The sequence below is a fragment of the Sphaerodactylus townsendi genome, linkage group LG05 (assembly GCF_021028975.2).
Source record: "Sphaerodactylus townsendi isolate TG3544 linkage group LG05, MPM_Stown_v2.3, whole genome shotgun sequence".
In the NCBI taxonomy this organism is placed as follows: domain Eukaryota; kingdom Metazoa; phylum Chordata; class Lepidosauria; order Squamata; family Sphaerodactylidae; genus Sphaerodactylus; species Sphaerodactylus townsendi.
In genome coordinates this window covers 15,219,205-15,241,600 of record NC_059429.1, presented here as the reverse complement: position 1 = coordinate 15,241,600, position 22,396 = coordinate 15,219,205, and the positions used below count along the sequence as shown (strand labels likewise).

The 22,396-nt window shown below is 49.3% G+C and overlaps 1 long non-coding RNA gene across 1 annotated transcript; it reads right to left on the bottom strand.

The window, feature by feature from the left end:
- On the bottom strand, positions 1-18,584 carry LOC125433521. Its single transcript, XR_007244626.1, has 2 exons — positions 18,543-18,584; positions 1-469 (listed from the first exon to the last, which is right to left on the bottom strand). It is a non-coding gene; the product is annotated as an uncharacterized LOC125433521 (long non-coding RNA).
- Between the last annotated feature and the right edge of the window lie 3,812 nt (positions 18,585-22,396).

Genomic DNA, 22,396 nt, shown 5'->3' with positions numbered 1-22,396 from the left:
TTTCAGAATGGCAAATGGATTGTTTATTATGATGCTTTTATGAATGATGCTTTGCGTAAGACCTTCCCTAAATTTAGAAAGCCAAAGGAAGGTTCTATCCCCTCATTATGCTGGTTTTCTACTTGCAGGGAGTTTTTAAACATAAGGGAGCATTCCCAAAAGACAACCCTCTACTTGCAATCCATTTTACCACTTCAGAACTCTGACACAACATTCCTCTCCATGTGTCAGCTAAGTTTGTGATGGTACACTTAATGCACAATACAATTTTTCTTTATTATGAGATTTCTTTCTAGCTCAGAACAACATATGTGGCTCTCACTCTTATTTTTTGTTCACAACAACCCTGTGAGGTAGATTAGTTGAGAGAGAGGGTGGGAGAGATTGGCGCAACATGGCTTGGGACTGGGATATCCATATGTTCATGGCCGGGAATGAAGATCAGAGTGAGAAACTCTCCTGCCTGCCCCTCAGTCAAAGCTGCTGCTTTGGCAGGTACATGAGAGAGGGGCTTTTTAGGGATTATGGTACAACCCCCTAAGAAGGTGGGCCTGGACCCCTTGTTCTCAATCTTTAGGAGGCAATTGAAGACAGTTTTAGCTAGGATGGTTGTGTAGCAGCAGTTTGAGTAGATTTCTTTGAATTGGGGTGCTGTGTGGTTCCCGGGCTGTATGGCCGTGGTCTAGCAGCATTCTCTCATGACGTTTCGCCTGCATCTGTGGCTGGCATCTTCAGAGGATCTGATAGTAGGAAAGCTCTGAAGATTCGCCAGCCACAGATGCAGACAAAACATGAGGAGAGAATGCTTCTAGAACACAGCCATACAGCCCGGAAACCACACAGCATCCCAGTGATTCCGGCTGTGAAAGCCTTCGACAAAACATTTCTTTGAATTTTTGTTCTGTGTTTTCAATGCATTTGGTTTGAGGAGTTTTACCTGTGTTTATAAGTTGTCCTGAACTCCCCAAGAAGAAAGATAGCTAATAAATGTTTTCAATTAAAAAAACACACTACCCAATGAGAGGGAGAAGGAGAATTTGAACTCAGGGCCTCCTGGCCCTAATTCAATCACTTCACTTCACTTCACCATTGACTGTTTGGAACTCAAACCCAGCTTCCCCCTAACAAAAACAGCTGCCCGCCATCTTCCCTTGGAATGTCCTTGTGCTAGCAAGGGATCGTTTCTGTTTGCATCCTACAGCGCCAGAGCACGGAGTTGCCGCTGGATGCAATCTGTTGCATTTCATGATTGTTTTTTGAGTGTACAGATTCTCTGTTTGCCTCCCACACACAACTCACACTGTGGAGGCTCGAGCAGCGCAGAAGGGGAGGGAGAGGAAAATACACCGAGGAGTCTGTGGTCCCTCTTGTTCGGCAGCCGCTCCCAACCTCGTTCAGTGTGAAAGAATTGCTCATGAGCCGTGAAAAATAAATGAAGTCACGAAAGGCTCCCATGAACTCCGTGGCCCTCGTTCCCAATGGAGGCTTCCTGCTGCTTCTCTGCATGATTTACTGCTAATCAGCGCAGCAGTGAGGCAAGAGAGGAGAGGATCCTGCCATACTGTTGCACTGAGCGAACCATTCCCATTGCAACAAAATCCTCCCTGTTGCAACAGTCAGGGGAGGCTGACTGTTATGCCTCTGAACGATTCTGCCTTTGTTCTCAGTGAGAAAGAAATACTATAAAGTAAATAAATTCACTGAACTGGACTTGTTGATCCCATTCAGCTATTTGGTTGGGGGAGGGAGTATACAGAGGGACATTGACTTTCAGCTGAGAAAGTGGACTATAAAGTGAATAAAATAAAAATCACTCCCAGTATACCAATACGACCCTTCTTTAGATAGACCTTTAGATAGACTCTTCCCTAAATTTAGAAAGCCAGGGAGTACTTGCAAGTAGAAAACCAGCATAATGGGGGGGGGGGGGCGTAGAACCTTCCTCTGGCTTTCTAAATTTAGGGAAGGGTCTATCTAAAGGCCTATCTAAAGGTCTATCCCTTTAGATAAGGGACTCTCTTTAATTGGTTGCATTTCTAACATTTACAAGCAGAAACAGTGGAATATGGAAGTGGCACTGATCTTTTCACTGGAGGAAGAAGCGGGTAGAAAATCCAGAAGGGTTAAAAGGGGCAGCTTTGCTTTCCTTTGCTTTCCTTAGTGCAGTCAAATCTGAAAGCGGCCTCCAGCTCTGAAGTATTGCTATACAATAAAGGCAAGCACTTCTGAGCGTGCACAGAGCGCCATGTACTCCCCGCTGAGCAGTGGCAGCCCGAACCCGCCCCCCTGAGACGTTCGTAGCCAGGTTTCCCTCCAAGGTGCTCAGCATGGATCCAGCCTAGGAAAAGCAAACAACTAAATGATTAGCCCTGCCTATCAATCCCTGGGGATTATTCCGAGCCTTCTGTGCCCAGACTGTTGTGAAACTTCTGAAGGGTGCCGTTTCTGGGGACCCTCCTGCCCCACTGTAGCCCTCGATGGCTCTGTGTTAATTGGTCTTTCAAAGCATGTTTCTTTTTCTTCCTTCCCCCTAATTTAATTTCCTTCCAGCCTTCATGTTTAACTTCATCTCCTTCTTTCCTTTTCAACCACTGCCTGCCTGCCTGCCTGCCATCCCCAACCACCCACCTAACATTTCCTTTGTTGCAGCAATTTCCTTCCTTTCTCTCTCCTTTATCCTCTCAAATGTAGCTTAAATTTTCCTTCCTTCCAGCTGAAAAACCTATTTCTTTCATCCCTTCCTATTGAGCTTCTTTCCTTCCTAAATTTCTTTCCCATCTTCCTAATTTCCGGTTTTCCAGTTTAATCCTGTTTAATTTCCGGTTTTCCTGTTATCCCCTTCCTTCCTAACCATTTCATTCGTGCCTTATTATTTTATTAACTCATCCTCTCTTCTAACTTTACTAGTTTATCCTTTTAGTTTCAGAATTTATTTCCATTGTCCCTTCATTTCCATTATTTATTTAATTTCCTCTCTTTTTTCTTTTTTTCCTTCTAGGTTAACTTTATTTTTGTCTCTCTGTTTCCTTACCATTTCAAAATGTATTTTATAACTTCCTGATTAACATCCTTCTTTCCTATCTCCAGAATGTATTTCCTTCCTTCCTTCCTTCCTTCCTTCCTTCCTTCCTTCCTTCCTTCCTTCCTTCCTTCCTTCCTTCCTTCCTTCCTTCCTTCCTTCCTTCCTTCCTTCCTTCCTTCCTTCCTTCCTTCCTTCCTTCCTTCCTTCCTTCCTTCCTTCCTTCCTTCCTTCCTTCCTTCCTTCCTTCCTTCCTTCCTTCCTTCCTTCCTTCCTGTTTTGCTTAATTTCCTTTTTTCTCTTTCAAAGTATATATATTTTCCCTCCCCGTTTAGTTCCCTTCCCTCCTTCCTGTCTCCTTCCATTTCAAAATGCATCTCCTTCCTTTTAGTTTAGTTTAATTTCCTTTCTTCCTGTTTCAAAACGTATTTCCTTCCCTCCCATTTAGCTTAATTTCCCGCTTCCTTCCATCAGTTTTAGGCAGTTTGCCCACATTTGCATTCTTAACTGAGGCAGGAGAAAGTGATAAAAACTATCTGACCCCCCCCCCCCCAATGCAAGAACATCAATCCCTTTTAAAACAAAAGATCTCAACCTGCTTATCTCCCAGCTGGGTCGGGGGTTCTGAACGGGACTGTCGAACGTCTCTGTCCGATATGTGCAACCTTGCCACTGCTGGGTCAGTTAATCCTCCCCAACCTGGACAACAAGCTCAAGTTTCCAAGCTGCAGGCAGATGTGTAAATTTTAACCCTCCTTCCTAATCCCCGCCAAGCTCCAAATCCGAGCCTGGATGGAAAAAACATGAAACTGGGGTTCAGGTGGACTGGAGGCCACCATCTGTCTGCACGGCACAGCCTTGTAAACACTTATAATAGCAACATTAGTGTCTCTATAGAAACAGCCTAGAAAGCTGGAAGAAGAAAGGGCTGGAGGTAGTGAGGAGGGGGGGGGGATGCCTCTCCATGGCTGAATTCAGGAGGAGGCAGCGAAGGGTTTCCTGCACAAAATGAGGCCCTGTTTTGTCTCTTGTCAGGGAGAAAGAGCTCTAAAAAAGAAACAAAGCCTAAACCCAGCTGCTAAATTTGTTACATCGTGAAAAGTCCACTTTTCAACCAGGAAAATCTCAGCTCATGGGATGGGTTTGTAAAGTGACCTGAAAGGCTACCTCTGCCCTCTCCAACGTGCCGACTTCATGTACTACAGCTTGATTGGAATCCGGGAGTACCCGAGAGACCAAACAAGATTTTCGGGGGATGTGTTTTCGTTGACTCTCCGAAGCAAATGTCCCCCAAACCTTGTCTCTAAGGCGGTGGTGGCGAACCTATGGCACGGGTGCCAGAGATGGCACTCAGAGCCCTCTCGGTGGGCACGTGCAAACAGAGTGCCCCCCTCCCCACACATCTAGGCTGGCCTGGGCCGCTGAGCTCGATTATTAGCATTAAACCTAAGACCTAGTTTTGGGGAAGCAGTGTAGGTAACCCTGTTAAGCGCTGTTAAACCCCACTGATTTTCATGCCAAGAACTAAAGCACGATCCTTTACCTGGGAGTGAGCTCAGTTGCTGGCAATGGGGCTTGCTTCTGAGTAAACCCTCCTGGGGTCGTGATTCACCCATTAGAAGAGTTGCACGGTTGCTTCAAAGCCAAGCCACCGACTACCACCAAGCTTACTCCCGAGTAATGCACGCCTCGAAGCCAACCGTTTTTTCTAAACTAAAACCTCAGTATTCAGGTTAAATTACCATGTTGGCACTTTGCGATAAATAGGCGGGTTTTGGGTTCCAATTTGGGCACTCGGTCTCAAAAAGGTTCGCCATCACTGCTCTAAGGCCTCACTGGACTCGAATCTAGCTCTTCTGCTGCATAATAGCATTACCATCCTCTGAAACGATCTTCACGTGCTACAGCGTGTGCCCTTCCAAAAGCCGGAATGCACATGCTGGACGGTTTGGTTGGCAAACTCTGCAAAGCCGTTTGCGGATTTTAGCAAGGCAAACTGAGAAAGGGGACAATATGTCACCTGGCTTCTTGGAATGGAAGAAAAAAAGCAGGAGGAATGAAGCAAGAATGGGGGTGCAGCTCAAATGTCAGAGAGGAGCGCACTGGACTTCAGATGCTCCAGAACTCTTCAGGGTCAACAAGAAAACAATGCCGGGTGGGAGTGGGCAGTCCTCAGTCTGTGGCAGCAGAACCAGGAATCTTAGCAGCACCTTCAAAACGAACAAGATTTTACTGGGCTTTAAGGTCCCACGGGCCAGCGCCCATGCCCAGAGAGAGAAAGAGGTCAGTCATAGCTCTCTCACCAAGCACATGCTCACCCGGTTGCCATATGGATGTCCTCGTCAAAGTAGGGAGACCTGGCTTTCAACATCTTCCTTGGTCATAATGCTCACCTTGAGCCAGTCTGTCTGTCTGTCTGTGTCTCTTTCTCTCTCTCAGACTGACCTACAGGACATGATTGTTGTGAAGACAAATTAGAAAAGGGGAGAACCATCTAACAATCAACTTTTGGGACGGGATAATGGATAAAGGCTGGGATAATAAACCCCCTTTTCTCTTCCAAATGCACCTGCCTCTCCCCAACACCACCCCTTCTTTGAGGAAGGATGCCTTCTCCAAATGATGATTACTCTCCTCTTCAAATAGATTTCCCCTGTTCCCTTCTTCGAAAAACATCTCCTAACCAATCTGGCTCTTCCACGCCTCTCTTGCCTTCCTCCTCAGAGCCATTTTCTGAGCTCACTCCATTGTCTCGCCTGTTTATTTTTGTTTTTTAAAAAAACACATTGCGGGGTGATATCTCAAAGCTTCAAGTGCGTGACTTATGGAGAATCACAGCACGAGGCTTTGAAGCATCGAAGCATTTCAAAGCATTGGGTCCACGGGGAAGTAAAAAAAGTCAGAACAAGCAAAAAATGGTGGCCAGCAGTGGCCAATTTGCCTAGGGACAAGGGGTACCCCATGTCCCTGGGCACATCCATTGCAGTCACATGGGGGGCGCCAAAACATCCCCCCCCCCCGCACAGACTGATTTTGCAAGCCCCAGCAAGCCCAGCATTGAGGAAGCCAGCTGCTGCAAGAATTAAGGAAACCTGGCATAGCCCCGCCCCCTCTCTACGGTGGCCCTGAGTGTCCAGAGGGCAGGGGAGAAATACCACTGTGCTCCCAGGATGAGGACTGGGGAGCTCCGCCTCCCCTCCCTCTCACCTACAGTGCAGTGCCTTATTCTCCATTCAGTCCTTGCCATTGCTCTCAGTCTCAAGCCTTCTTCCCGGCGGGCGGACAGGCGCCGGCCAGCACAGAAGAAGTCCATAGGCCGGCTAGGGAGGCAATTTCTGCCCCACCTGAAAGGTGTTTGTTGTGGGGAGAGGAAAAGGGGGGGGGCGTTGTTAGCTGTTTGGAGACTCCTTAAAGGTAATGTGCAAATCCAAATGGTTCTTCTAGTCCTTAAATCTTGTTTGCAATTGTGAATGGCCTGGAAGGGGGGGGGGCATGAAGCACCTGGTGTAAGGAATTCCATAGACGCAGAAATAAAAGGCTTTGGTAATGAAAGTCCATTTATTAAGACATCTTAGAAAGCTCAAGTACACGCAGTGGCAGGAATGACACTTCCCGCCAGGAGCACAGGTTATAATACCATTCACCCCATCCCCCCTTCCTGATTCCCATGGGAACGGAGACTTCATCTCCCGCGCCAAAGATAAAGTCTCGCCACGATGCATCTGGCCCATCGCCTGGGCTGTGGAATGCACTCAAGGTTACTTCACCATCAACACCATTGAATCCTTTACACTCTGCCTCCCCTAAAGAAGACCCCTTCCCCAGGTTTATGAAAGGCATGGTGGAAAGACAGAAATAAGCGGTGAGGGGCTTCAATGTTTTCGGAATAATACCCATTGATTATATACCCAGAGGAATATCCTGCACCCAAGAAACTAAATACGTGCTGCCAAGCGGTTGCGATTAAAGCGAGAGTCCAGGATAGCGTCAATTTCGTAGTGCTTGTGGCCATCAATAATAGTGAGGAGGGGGGGCCTCTCCGGCCCGGGTCGTTCTCCAGGCATCGGAAGCGGGAGCCTCCTGAGCAAGCTGGAATGGAAGACAGGATGGATGTTACTAAGAGGAGTTAGAGTAAATCTAAAGCTGAGCAGTGGCATCATTAATCCCACTTTAGTAATTTGAAAAGGTCCCACAAATCTCTTGGCCAAGTTTGGAAAATTTATGCGTAACGTCTCTGAGATTTTTTGTAGATAACATACACCCAGGAGCCCACACGCATGAAGGAAATCTGAGCGGTGTTTATCCGGCTTTGCAGTTTTAGGAGTCCTTTGCTTGCTGTGGCAAAGGTGGTCTGGACCGACTTTCCATCCCTCGGCTAGGGATGAAATCCATTGTTGGAATTCTGGGGGGTCCAACGCTATACTGCGCGGGTAGTTGTGGTAACGGCGGGAAGGAGGCGACTCAGACACAATTTCAAAGGGGTTTTCTTTGTACCTACTATGAACCGCATTATTGTAGGCATTACTCCGCAAACGGAATAAGCTTCGCACCAATTGTGCCTTGAGTGGTAGTTGGTGTAACAACGTAAATACTCGCTCTAGGGTTCTGTTCGTTCTCTCCGTCTACGCCGTCACTTTGGGGAACGTGGTAGGGGAGCGGCGACGGCCGGGGCGGCTCCCTAAAACAATCCCAAAAGCAGCTTCTCCAGAACTTTGAGATGAATTAGGGGGGCCGCTGGTCGGAGACCACCTTAACGGGGCCGGAATGGAGACGGGTAAACATGTTAGAATAAACAGCCGTGCCAACTTAGGAGCAGAGGGGATGGAAGCACATGGAATAAAATGGGCTTGCTTAGAGAATAAGTCTACCACCACCCATAAAACGCGTGTTGCCATGGACTTTCCGGGCAAAATCTGTAATGAAATCCACATGGAGATGACTTCCTGGAAGGGCGGAAGCTACCGGGAGAAGGTTTCAACAGTCCATTAGGGCTTTCCGGGATGGTTTTGGCTTCTGCACAAACCGAAAGCAGCCTTTAAATGTAAGCTCTCAATGTCTTTATGCGCATTGCGCGCCACCAGAACTGCCCGCGGGCGAAGAGCAGAGGTTTTAAAACCCCAAAGTGTCCAGCCCGACCGGCATCGTGGCAAGCTTCAAGAACTTTAACATGCGGAGGGGAGGCATCGTACCAACATTCCCTCCGCCAAACTCCATTCTCCAAACGCGAATTGGGAGTCCCCTTCAGCCGCTGGGGGCTCATGCAGCCCCGGGCCTCCTCCAATCCCCGCAGGAAAGGAGAGACGAGACTGGGAACGGGGGGTGGAGGGGAGGCGACGTTTGAGATCGGGTGACAGCCAACCCCAACTGGGAGGGGAAAGAACGGGTGCGTGGAATGTCTCGCATAAAGGCAGCTCCACCCCCCTCCCCGGGTAGAAGCAAAGCGAGAGCGCGTACAGCCAGTTTGTTGGTTTTCCCAGGAAAAAAAAATGGACTGTAAATGAGAAGCGAGAAAAGAAATCGGCATTACTTGAAGTTGTTTTCGCGGTGGACATCTTGAGGGGGGTGGAAAGAGCTGCCAGGTTTTTATGATCCGACCAAACTTGAAAGGGGTGCCCAGCCCCCCTCCAGCCGAGTGGCGCCAAAGTGGAGAGTGCTGCTTTGATGGCCGCAGTCTCATGGTCTCACTCTACAGTCCAGTTGAGTTACGGCGCCAGAGAATTTTTTAGACAAATAAGCTACCGCGGAACCAGTCTACCATCTTTATTTTTCTGCAACGGGGCTGCCCCGAGGTGCTTTGTCCGAGGCGTCCACGTGAACCTGGCGGGAGAGATCTGGGTCGGGGTGCTTTAGGATAGGTTAGATTAGTAAACGCACTTGAATTTTAATAGTTGAAGGAAGCTGTTTGACATTCCTCCAGACCAATAACCAGAGAAGGGGGGCCCCGGGCTTGGCCGGACAGTGAATCTTGCCTTAGTCATTAAGAGGTCTGTGAGAGGGAGAGTCAGTTCAGCAAATTAGGTGCTCGTCACGATAGAAATTAGCAAAGGCAAGAAGCGACTGGAGTTCTTTGCGGTTGGTGGGGGCAGGCCATTTGGAGGACTGCATCGTTTAGCAGGATCCATTTTTAAGCCACAGTGAGATCCATTAACCCAAATAGTCAATGGAGGTCCTGATAGAAAACAGCATTTGGAGAGTTTGGCAAAGAGAGAGTTGTCAAACGAAGCGTTTCAATACCTCTGGGACCAACATTTCATGCTCTTCTATAGTTCTGCGAATAGAATTAAAAGCGTCATCTAAATATACAACAACTCCCTTGTACAGTAAATCATGGAGAACTTCGTTGATAAGGGCCATGAAAGCTCGGGGGGGGCCCCTTAGCCCGAATGGCATTATTAAATATTCAAACTGTCCAAACTTTGTATTAAGCGCGGTCAGGTGTTCATATCCTTCAGCAATTCTGACTCTGTAGTAAGCTTCTCTCAAGTCTAATTTAGTAAAAATGCGTCCTTTGCAGAGTGCATCTAAAAGCTCCTTGATCAAGCGCAAAGGATATCTATTGGACAGGGAGCCCGCCTTGAGACCTCGCTAATCCCTGCAAAGCCCATTAAGAAGACCCATCTTTCTTTTTTTGACAAGAGCAAAAGCGGGGAGCAGCGTGTGTGTGTGTTTGGTAGCCCGCCATTATGAAACATGAGCAAGGTTCTTGTCTAAGAAAGCACGAAGTTCCTTCTCCTCATTGGGACTCATCACGGTAGATTCTACCACTTGGGCAGTTGCGCCCCTGGTTGTATGACAATTTTACAGTCAGTGTCTCTGTGGGGTGGCAATTGATTAAGCGCATTCCTGCTCCTGAAAAAACTCTGGCTAGATCCTGATATGCAGGTGGGATGTCAATAATAGAATCGGGGAGCAATCACTGAAAACCAGAGAGGTGTCAGGGAGGCGTTGGATTTTCTTTCCCAATTCATGTGTTCACACGCAGGGAAGGGTCCAGTGAATTCTAGGATCCCTTTCTTTCCAAATGAATTTTTTGGTTCAATGTAACAACAACCAAAGGCATGCCCAAAACTATGGAGTGTTTGGCCACTGGTGTTGCTAAAATGAAACTAATTTTCTCCCAATGAATTGCGGTATAGCGACGGAGGAGAACCGGCTGTGTTTTAGCGAATTGGGCGGTCGCTTACGTTTCGAGGGGCTGCGATCCATTTGGGTGACCGAATGGTATATGGAAGGCTTAGCCAGGGGAATTCGGTCCAGACCTAAGCTCCTCTGCCACCTGGGGCCGCATTAAGGAGTGGGAGCAGCGGGAATACACAAGGGCCGAGGCACCATAATGCGGCGGTGTGTTTAAGCGGGGTTGGCCAGAAATGCTTGGTTTCAACAGTAATGGGAGCGCTGCCTTCACTCACGGCGTCAGGAGTGGGCCCATGTCCATAGGGGCTGAAGAAAAGACAGACAGCTGCTTCCCTCACTCTGGGTCGCCTTCGGTCACCGGCTTTAAAAGCGAGAGCCAGTGGGAGAAGTGACCCCTGACCACCTCTGCGTGAGTGGGTTTGGCAGGCCAGTCTGTGGAGCTGGAAGCCCGGTTGGTTTTGCTTCTTGGGACCCGGTTGGCGGCTAGATGACCTGGCCCTCCGCAGTAAAGACACAACCCAAGTCGGCGACGGCGTTCAGAAGGTGGTTTCGGTAGAAGCGGCTGGAAGCGACTTGGTGAGACACGGTAGTGTGGTTTTCGGGAGTGGGCGGCCTCCTTGTGGCAGTATTCCAAAGCGAGGCATCCGCCACTTGAGACCTAACTGGATCCAATCTGCAATGAAGATGCGAGGAACCCGGATTAAAGAAACACAGTTTCACGTAGCTTGCTATCCACAGCATCCGAGAAGTATTCAGCATCTCATGCGTTCAAGGCCACCTACAGGAGGAAGTCGCAGCAGCAGCGCCGCGCGAGATTCACGGACAAATTCTGCAAACGGGCGGTTGCCTTGCTGGATGGATTTTGATGGTATGCGGATAGCTTCATTCTCGGCGCCCTCGGATCTTGAAGCCAGCGGCTCTCAAAGCTTGGAGGAATGCGGGCACTGTCACGAGAGTCACTCATCCTGCAAAATCCAAAACAATCCGCGAACCAGTCGGCTGCCGCCCCATCTAGGGACTTACTGAGAGCCACGATGTCCGATGTCCCGTATTTTTAGCGTTCAGAATGCGGGTTAGAGATCATCATAGTCTTCCAAGTGGGCATTGAGTTGCCAAAGATGAAGTAGGGAAGTTTGGAAGCGGTCCCATCAAAGCGGGCTGGCTGGTATCGGGGGCCGAAAGAAGTAGCCCGTTCGACGGGCTCTTAAGCCTGCTGGGAGGTTGGTTGGCGCTGGCTGACGGAAGGTTGGAGGTGGTGCATGGCTGTTGTTGGCCACAGGGGCTGGGAATCGGGCGCTGGCGGTAAAGCCGCTGGCGATTTGGGGTGGCTTAGGACCCAGGTATGCAGTGGCCCCCTGGCACCGGCATGATCAGTAACAGCATAGAGTTCCCAACCCCTGCGGCCCTCTGGTCTGCTGCCTCCTTAGATTCCCTCTCCAAAGAAGCAGCCCAGCTCCCTCCTTGCGCAGGCCACAATGCATCTTGAAGTGCGCATGCAAAGCAGCTTTTCTCAGCGTGGCCCTAATTCTAAGCAGTTAGGGTCTCCCGCTTTAAAGAAGGCGCTTCGAGTAGAGTTCACTGGCGTCGCAGAGCCTGAAACGCGGCTTTTGGCGTTGCCGCTTGTAAATCCAGTCTGGACTGTTTCCAGGACTTTATCATGGACTGACAGATTCTGGGCATATTGCCGTTGGAGCTGCGTCTTTGTAGCGCGGGTCCAACTTCGCCGAGCTGGACTTCTTTGCGTTGCTGTTCCCGGGTCCCTCTGCAGGGTTTGGCTGGCTTGCCTTGCTGCAACTGTGCCCGTTCCTCCTCCCATAGCTGGCGTTCCACGGTCTCCATGCCGCTTTGGGCATCTCGAAGTCGCCCTACTTCCCTCATCCCAGTCTTCTCGATGGGAGAGGAAACCGGTCCGGCTTGGGAATGCAAGAAGCTTTCTTCAGACTCTCTTCGTCATCGAGGGAAGCTGAGCCCTGGCGGAGACACCCGTGAGCCGCCAGTAGCCACCCGGGTGAGCTCCCCGAGGCACCTCCAGGTGCGGGGTCAGCTGGACGGGATGGGGGGGGTCCGATTGGGAAGCTGCACCGGATACCCCCTCCCAATTCCAGGTTGGAGTCCCGGTGTCCTTTGGACCCGGAGCCCCAGTGCTGTGCCACGGTGGTTCCTTGGGAGCATCACCAAAATACTTTCCAGTCCAGGAATGCGCGTTCAATGGATTCCTGGAGTTTGCCGCGATGAAAGGTGGTCAAGCCCGTCTCCTCCATGACCAGGATTTGCATCTGAGGTTTGTAATCCCACACGAGAACGGGTAGAGAATCCGTTCCACAGGCGCTCGATCCATGGACAGCGCCCCAAACGACTCATGGAAGTCCCCATCGTGCGTCGTTACCGTCCCTCGTTCCAACGTGAGTAAAAGGAAGACTTCGTGCTGATACGTAGGACGTGGGAAAGAGCCACCAGCGAAATTCAAGCCCGTTCTCCTGCCGGTTTCTCTAGATCCAGAAGGGAAAGGTCGGAGCCCTCTTTGGGGGCTACCGCGCGGCTTCCTCGCCAGTAACCATTCAACCTCTCCATCATGCAAGTTATCAAGAGGTCCACTGCACAAGAATATAGATGAATTAGGATTCCTGCCACAATGTAAGGAATTCCATAGACGCAGAAATAAAAGGCTTTGGTAATGAAAGTCCATTTATTAAGACATCTTAGAAAGCTCAAGTACACGCAGTGGCAGGAATGACACTTCCCGCCAGGAGCACAGGTTATAATACCATTCACCCCATCCCCCCTTCCTGATTCCCATGGGAACGGAGACTTCATCTCCCGCGCAAAGATAAAGTCTCCGCCCGATGCATCTGGCCCATGCAGCCTGGCTGGTGGGAATGCACCTGTTACTTCACCATCAACACCATTGAATCCTTTACACCTGGCTTCTTAACTTTTGCTGTGGGGCTGGGCTGTAATCTGGAGAGCTGAGTTTGATTCCCCACTTTCTCTGCCCCACAAGGTGTTTGTTGTGGGCCAGGAATCGTTTGGAAGGGATGAGTGCAAACCAACGGCCGGGGGGTGGGGGTTTGAAATGTTTCGCAAGTATTTTGCAAATGTTTCCACTGACTTGTATGGAAAAAGCCAATGAGGTATAATTCTGGGAGATGCCCAAATCTCGCCTCACCAAGAGGCTGGTAGCCCGACACTCAGAATCTTAGCTCTTTTCTGCAACAGCAAGTACTGAAAAGCCATCCAAAGGGTGGAAGGGGCCTATTAATGCTTTCATACTTCATACTTTTATATTACTGTAACAGAAATATAATATAATATTAAATATAATATAAATATAATATAATACAAACCTTTCAAACAATGTACATTTAGAGGAGGTAAAATGTTTGTGTGTGTGTGTGTGATTCCAGGTTAATTGGCATGGCCTTAATTTGATGGGTCCTTCTGATTTTGTCAAATGTAGATTTCCGCGATGATTCAATTGATGCGCCAAGGTGTGTATTCTGAACCACCGAAGGAAAATTGGGGTGTGTGATAATAGCTATTTGTGAGGAAATGTGTGAGAGAAAGCAAGACATGCACAGAGATTTCACTTTTTAAAAAAACCTAAATTAATCACTAATCCCATCAGGTGTTGATTGCTGGGGCGAGGGAAGGGGGGGGAAAGGACTCGCCTTGCAAAAAATAAAAAGGAAAAAAAAGACCCTTGACTGACAATGTCTCATCCGCAGACAGAAAGAACAGAATTGAATCATTAGCATGGCTGAACTTCAGCCAAAATCAGGAACAAACTCTCCACACTATGCCCCAGATGTGAATTAGTCACTTCTTGAAATTCAAACCCTGTATCCGTATCCAGTTTGTGCTGAACGGCTCCTCAGCTAAGTACCTGGTGGAACTATACCTCTGGCAGCACACAAAGACACGGGCCCCTTTAGGAGCAGAAGTATGGGTGGGAAATTCGGACAAAGCAGACCAACTATTCCTTGATTCTCTCTCTAGGCCCTACTAAGAACTCTGGTAAGCTACAGACCCTCCTTGAAAATCTTTCAGCCTCCCGCTCCGTTCCTCATTCCCCGCCTCAGTTTCCAGTTTGTGAAACTGGAGACAGTGGCCTACTTCACAACTCTGTTGTTCCAATGAATAAGGTTGGGTGAAGCCATTAGCAAGTGATATATGGATCTCATCCACCGTGATCACACCTTCTCACTGAAAATGATGTGAGTGCTTAAAATGGGGCAGTCAAATGTGACACAGTTGGGGTTTCTAGGTATGTGAAATAAGTTTTCATGTAAATTCAAGAAAAATATTAAAATAATATTAAGATAATCATACAGCATACTGGGAGAAATCAGTACTGATTTCTCCCAGTATGCTGTATGATTATTTTAATATTATTTTAATATTTTTCTTGGTCATGCTGGCAGGGGCTGATGGGAATTGTAGTCCATGAACATCTGGAGCACCACAGGTTGGCCACCCCTAAATTAGAGTGTTGGACTAGGATGCTGCGAAACCCACAAAACTCCACTCTGTCATAGAAACTTGGTGGGCAGCCTTGGGCGACTCATAATCTCAGCCTAATCTACCTCACAAGGTTGTTGTGAAGTTGACATGGAGAAAAGGAGAATATTATAAGCCTCTTTGGATCTCCTTTGGAAAGAGAGGCAGGGCACAAAATGAAGTAAACAAAACCAAAAACTGAAAAAGGAAAATGGTCTATTTAAGCCCATAAATTATCAGAGAATCCTGGAGTGGGGAATGTGGGTTGGAATCACATTTACCAGTAATTTATTCTCTCCCCACCAATAGTTTTGTAAAAGGTGTCTAACTTGTGACAGAGTGAAGCCGGATGTTTACCTACCAGTAGGGCAGTGAGAGGAAGCCACCTAGTTATACAAGTTCAAGGTTTCTGCACCACTGGATAAGCAGGAAACTAATCAGTTTGTAAATGTTAAAAAAAGAGAATAAAACAGCCCCCCACCCCAAAAGACTGCTGAGGACTGAGCATGCTCCTTGTGTTCCATGAAACATGGAACGTTGAGGCAGTCTGTTAAGGGGAGGAAAGGAAATCTGTCTTTGAAAATTAGTGTGGAGGGGAAAATTGAGATGAGACATGAGCAGGCACATCAAATGCCCGCCTCTCCCAATCGCTGAGAAAGAGAGCTTGCCCTTTCTGAGCCTCCCATCAAAAACCTGTGCTTACTGATTCTCCCCGTGGCCCCCTCCCTCCTGTTTCCACCACCCTGCTTAAATTTCACAGGGATCAAAAATGTCACATCCCCAACAATCAGGCTGATGAATCTTGGCCCACTTCTCCTGTTTCAGACCATCCTTCCCAGCCAGATGCCTCTTTCACCCAGAATTCCTCTTTTGGCGTTTGCGACGGGAACGGAGACTCCAATTTCATGGTTTGTGGGGAAGTGCGCCACATCAGGCGCTCTAGAAGCAGGTGTGGGTTTTTGTCCAGACTGGAGAGAGAGCTCTGTGCTCCCGAGGCAATCACAGTCATCCGCTCTCACGCACGTACAATGGTGGCCGTGTGTTTGCTCAGGGCCGGCTTGAGCCATGCTGCTCATCCCTCGCTGCCGATTAAATTATTTCTCACTCTGAGCATCCATCACGCACCAGGCTGTTATGACCTTTGCTGCCAGAGGCTTGGTTCACAGGGGGATGGGTTCGAGAGAGCCCATTTGGGAAGGGCAAAAGGGATTCGTCTGCCAGATTTTCATCTGATGGGATGGCTTTATTCTTCCCTGTCCTTCTTTATCCCACCCTGTGTTTTAGGTTGTGGAGAAATGGGCTTGCTTTGCCTGGCAGGCCCTATCCCGCACTCTGCACACCCCCAGGAGTTACCAACTTTTCCTGGGGAGGGCTAGCTTTCTCTCTGGGTACTCCGCTGCCACCACCTGATCATTTGAGGACTGCCCACTGGGGAAGATCAGGATTTCCCAGCTTCCTTTCCAACTGCAAGGCCTCTGCCTCAGTTTCCCCCTTGGTTCCCCTCTCCTGGGTTCCAAAGGATAGATTGGAGGTCCTGGAGGAAAAGCTGTTCAGCCTTCCTTTACCTCCTGTTTAAATAGCATGTCCAAGACAGTAGGGCATAACATGGTACAGAGAACTGTCCTCCACATCTAAGGTTTAAAAAGTATTTATTAAAAAGAAAATGATTGCCAGTATGTTTTAGCACAGCACGAGATGGAGCAAGGGTTCACAGAGCAAAGGAGATAAAACGCAAATCCTCTTCCCCTATCGCTTATACATACCCTAGCTAGCAGTTGGTGGAAAGCAGGGTAGGTTTAACAACTTTTGATTCATATTTATGTCTGATAAATTATGGGACAGGCTGTTGTGGATTTTCGGGGCTGCGTGGCCACCGTCTGGTAGTCTTAGTTCCTAATGTTTCACCCGCATCTACAGCTGGCGTCTTTAGGCCCCTTCCGCACATGCCGAATAATGCACTTTCAATCCACTTCCACAATGGTTTGCAAGTGGATTTTGCCATTCCACACAGGTCGATTCCCCACTTCCAAAATGGAACCCGATTCAAACCGGTTTGAAAAGAATCGGGAGCTTTTGAGCACAGATATTCATGCTCCCCGCTGCAGCTTCTACCCCCTTGCTCCTAGAAATGCAGCAGCCACGCAGGATTCTCCACTGTTGGCGGATCAAATCCCCATTTAAGACAGTGAATGCAAGGTAGACACAACCATACACTTCCCCATTTCATTAGAACAACTTGTCCCTGGCTGGGCTTGAACCAGCAACCTTTTGCCCAGCAGCCAAACACTCAATCAACTGTGCCATAGAGGCACTGCTGGCTTAAGGCTGGGGAAAATGCTACTTAAGTCTCCCTGCATGAGTGGAAACAGGCAAATGTAGCCAGGTGGATTCGTCTTTTTCTTCCGAGAATTTTTTTTAAGGGCTGCGCGCGCATCCTGCACAGCCCACTGCGTCCTGATTGGATGGGAGGCTCCACATCACTTGCAAGGGCGGGTAGTTTGAATCCTGATTCACCCCCCCTCCCCACTGCTCCACATTCGCCGCATGTCTTTTCGAAAGCTCTACATACATCCAGTTCCGGGAAAAGCGCGCGCTATGGGGGAGAAGCAACTGTGATACCCGGTTCAACCAGCACACCGTGGGTAAGTCTTCCCCAAACCACGTTTATTCGCTTAGTTAACACGTGCTTTTTGGCCAGTGGGAAATCGACTACAGTAAAACCCAGCTGCAAAGTGCATTGAAAGTGGATTGATAGTGCATTATTCTGCATGTGCGGAAGGGGCCTTAAATGCATGTCAGGGTGAGATGTGTTTCTCTCTGTGGTACAGTGACACAGCAAGAAACACAGGGCCACAGTGACACTGTCCCGTGGAGAAAAACACATCATATCGTGACACACCTCTGAAATGCCAGCCATAGATGCTGGTGAAACGTGAAGAGCAGAAACTACCAAGTCATGGTCGCACAACCTGGAAAACCCACAACAGCCAGCTGATTCCTGCCTTGAAAGCCTTCGGCCACACAACTATGGGACACTTTTCTCAAATGTCAAAGGCCCACATCTCAATGGCCCAAGTGAAGGGCTGAATCATTTATCAACTGCTATTTTCCCCCAGCACCGTAGCCTGGATCCATATCAAGCCCCTTGCTGGCGCAAAGATGCACGTGTCGGGATCTGCTCACAAGTGGCACTGTTCGTTTGGTCCAAAACACAGACTCATATGTAAGTACCCTTCTGGTTTTGTTTTGTGCAAAGGTTGCCAAAACCCTCTCACACACACACACCCTGGGACTCCAGCGATGCTCAGCTGCTTTCAGTACTGTGCGCCTACTAGACGGCAACAAACATATTCAGTCCTCATCTGACTATTCTGGAGATATTTTCTCCTCCTTAAATTTACAAAATATTATATTTTTTTTGCATGCTTGGGGAGTTCCCTCCATGGAGTGAGCAAAAGCCCAATCACTTTTCCCGACTGTGATCGGAAAGAGAAATTATGATGGATAAGATCCATATCCTGCTTACTAAGGGTTTCATCCAGAACAAAAGTCTTCAGCAGAATAACAGTCTTGTGAGGGACGCTGCTGCCTCCTGATTTACAAATGGGAAACTGAGAGGGGGAAGAGGGGCAGAGTACGGTTGCTGTCTCTGATTTGGTAGATTCCTGGGGATTTGGAGGCAGAGCCTAGGAGGGCAGGAGGAGAAGGAGGAGAGGAAGAGGAGGAGGAGGAGGAGGAGTTGGAGGAGTTTGGATTTATATCCCCCCTTTCTCTCCTGCAGGAGACTCAAAGGGGCTTACAATCTCCTTTCCCTTCCCCCCTCACAACAAACAACCTGTGAGGTGCGTGGGGCTGAGAGAGCTCCGAGAAGCTGTGACTAGCCCAAGGTCACCCAGCTGGCGGGTGTGGGAGTGCACAGGCTAATCTGAATTCCTCAGATAAGCCTCCACAGCTCAGGCGACAGAGCTGGGAATCAAACCCGGTTCCTCCAGATTAGATACATGAGCTCTTAACCTCCTATGCCACTGCTGCTGGTGTAGGAGGAGGAGGAGGAGGAGTAGTAGTTCGGATTCATACTCCACCTTTCCCTCCTGTAAGGAGACTCAAGGCAGCTTGCAAACTCCTTCCCATCTGCTTCCCACAACAGACACCTTGTGAGATAGGTGAGGCTGAGAGAGTTCTGAGAGAACTGTGACTAGCCCAAGGACACGCAGAAGGCTTCACGTGTAGGAGTGGGGAAATAAATCCAGTTCACCGGATAAGAGTCCTCCGCTCATGCGGGGGAGTGAGTTGTCAAACCTGGTTCTCCAGATTCGATCAGCTTTATCGCGGTCGAAGACCAGAAATTATTAAATACACAGTATAAAACCACAACATACAATTTCCAAATAAAATTTGGGAACATTGTTCAAACTACGAAAATTTTACCAACGCAGAGGGTTCTCCAGATTAGAGTCCGCCGCTCTTTAACCACTACGCCACGCTGCCTGTCAGGGTGCAGTACAGAGCAGAGCAGAGGCCGCTCAGCAAAGACGTGATGCAATGCAGCCTGCTCCCCGGAGCTGCCATTTCCCCCAGGAGAGCTGATCCCGGTGCTCTGCAGATAAGATGTAATTCCAGAATCTCCAGGCCTGACCTAGAGGTTGGCTCCCTAGGACTGTGTCCGAATGGCTTCACTTGGAGACTCGCGTTGAGAGAAAAGTCAGAAAACAATTGGCCTGCTTTGGTCACAATCTCCCATTTGTGGTTTGTGAATTCATTTTGAAACCATTGTGTGCCACCGGCCCGCACCTTTTCAGGTCATACCCGAGTACCTAGCTTGCTGGGAATAAACAACTGGGGAAGGCAATGCCAAATCACCCCTAAATATAGCCCTAATATATGTCGTGAGTCGTCGTCACCCCATGGGTTCGTAATGACCCACCGCTTGCACAGGGCACTAGCTTTACCTTTACCTGTCACCCTGGGATTGAGGTGGGGGCCGGGGAGGTGGGACAGATCTTGATCCCAGAGACAAAGGCCTTCGCCGAGTCACCACCCGCAAAGGTCAGGGCGGCGACTTTAATTATTCCCGAGTTGTTTTCCCACACCTGTCTCCCCAAACAGCTCTTTTCGTCCAGGTAATTAGCAACCGAAGCTGAGTCTGGGGCGGGAGGCGGTTGACGCTGGGGTGGGCAGGAGACCTGGACTTTAGCCTTTGCCGATCTGATTCTTACAACCTGCCTGATTAATGCTCCCAGTCATGTGGCGGCTGCAGGCAACTTGTTGCTGGGCTTCCAGACGTTTCCAAGGGAACTGCTGCATCTCCCGCGCAACGCAGCCGTCACAAAGTGGGAAAGATCAGCCCGTGCTACCTAGACCTGCAACGCCGACCGGGGAAAGGGAACAACTGCCGTCAGCCGGCTTGAAAAACAAGGTGCCTTTCGAATGTTTGCACATCCAGCTTCTTGGCCTCGACACGGTGCCAGTTGCTGGCCGTCAGGAAAACTATATGATGTTTGGGCCATAAGGTGTCCAGGAGGGGCACTGGCTACAGTGGGTGATTGAAGGGGGGGTGGGGGTGGTAAGGTAAGGTTGCCTGATCCAGATTGGGAAAGGTTTGAGGATGAACATAAGAACATAAGAACTAGCCTGCTGGATCAGACCAGAGTCCATCTAGTCCAGCACTCTGCAACTTGCAGTGGCCCCACCAGGTGCCTTTGGGAGCTCACCTGCAAGAGGTGAAAGCAATGGCCTGCTGCTGCTGCTCCTGCGCACCTGGTCTGCTAAGGCATTTGCAATCTCAGATCAAGGAAGATCAAGATTGGTCGCCAGAGATCGACTTCTCCTCCATAAATCTGTCCAAGCCCTTTTTAAAGCTATCCAGGTGAGTGGCCATCACCACCTCCTGTGGCAGCATATTCCAAACACCAATCACATGTTGTGTGAAGAAGTGTTTCCTTTTATTAGTCCTAATTCTTCCCCCCAGCATTTTCAATGCATGCCCCCTGGTTCTAGTATTGTGAGAAAGAGAGAAAAAATTCTCTCTGTCAACATTTTCTACCCCATGCATAATTTTATAGACTTCAATCATATCTCCCCTCAGACGTCTCCTCTCCAAACTAAAGAGTCCCAAACGGGGACTAGGCTAGGAGATGACCAGGTCTTCCGTGGGGTATAATACCATGGAGTAAGGCAGGGGTGTCCAACTCTAGCGCCCCAGCATGCTGGCATGGGCTGGTGGGAATCGTAGTCCATGAACATCTGGGGCACCAGAGTTGGACATCCCTAGAGTAAGGGATGCCAGCCTCCAGGTGGGACCTGAAGATCCTCCCCCCCATTATAGCTCATCTCCAGATTGCAGAAATCAGTTTTCTGGGGAAATGAATGCTTTAGAGCACAGGTGTCAAACTTGCAGCCCTCCAGATGTTCATGAACTACAGTTCCCATCAGCCCTTGCCAGTATAGCCAGTGCTCATGTTGGGAGGGGTTGATGGGAATTGTAGTTCATGAACATCTGGAGGGCTGCGAGTGTGACACCCCTGCTTTAGAGGGTGGACTCTGTGGCATTGTACCCCATCCCAGGGTATATCCCTCCCCATCCCAGGGTATATCTCCAAATCTCCAAGAGTTTCCCAACCTACATCTGGCATCCCTACGCCCCATCTCTTACCGGTGGCCAAGGGGAACCCGGCAATCCTATGTGGAGTCCACCCTCCTTAGCAGACTTCTTCTCTAGGGGAACTAATCTCTGTAGTCTGGAGGTTATGTCATTACTTGGAGGCTGATATCCCTAGTTGCAAGCCTCCTGGTGGGGCCCAGAGTCCCCCAGAGTTACACCTCATCTCCAGGCTACCAACTTCTGCTATCTTCTGGAGGAAATGGCTGGTTTGGAGGGTAGACTCTATGGCAGTGATGGCGAACCTTTGGCACTCCAGATGTTATGGACTACAATTCCCACCAGCCCCTGCCAGCATGGCCAATGGCCAATGGCCATGCTGGCAGGGGGTGATGGGAATTGTAGTCCATAAATCTGGAGTGCCAAAGGTTCACCATCACGGCTCTATGGCATTGTGCCTGCTGAGGTCCCTTCTCTCCTCAAAGCTCACTTTCTCCAGGCTCCACCCCCAAATATCAAGTAATTTCCCAAACTGGAGTTGGCATCCCTAAGGTGCTTGGGAATGAAAAGTTTTTGGTTTCCTCTAGGAGAGCTGATCTCTATCATCTGGAGATCAAGTGTAATGCTGGGAGAACGCCAATCCTCGCCTTGAAGTTGGCAACCCCAGCATTTCCCCTGTGCCTCACCTCAAACAGCCTCATGGAGTCATTTTTTTTTGTCTGAATGGGGGATACCTACTACTTGTTCCCTCTCCCCGGGGGCAAATCTGGAGACGCATGTTTGATTCACCGCTGAGCCACTTGAGCTGTGGAGGCTTATCTGAGGAGCTAACTGTGGTGTACCGCACATTGGGTATAGTGGGCAGTTGCCCAAGGCGCAGAATTTTTTGTCACATGGGGGCGCCTGATTTCTAAGCCCCACCCACTCTGGCTAAGCCCCACCCACTCTGTACAGTGGCCCACAAGCCGCCAGCCAGAGCAGCAGCACGGGGAGCCCTGCCTCCAGTGAACTTGGGCTGCTGGGGCCGTCTGGGAAGGGTGAGTGCCGCAGCCAGGCTGCTCTGCCCATGGAGGGGGGGATCAAACTCAGGTTTTGCCCAGGGTGCCAGTTTGCCTAGGTTCGCCACTGGGAGCTAAGATTAGCCTGTG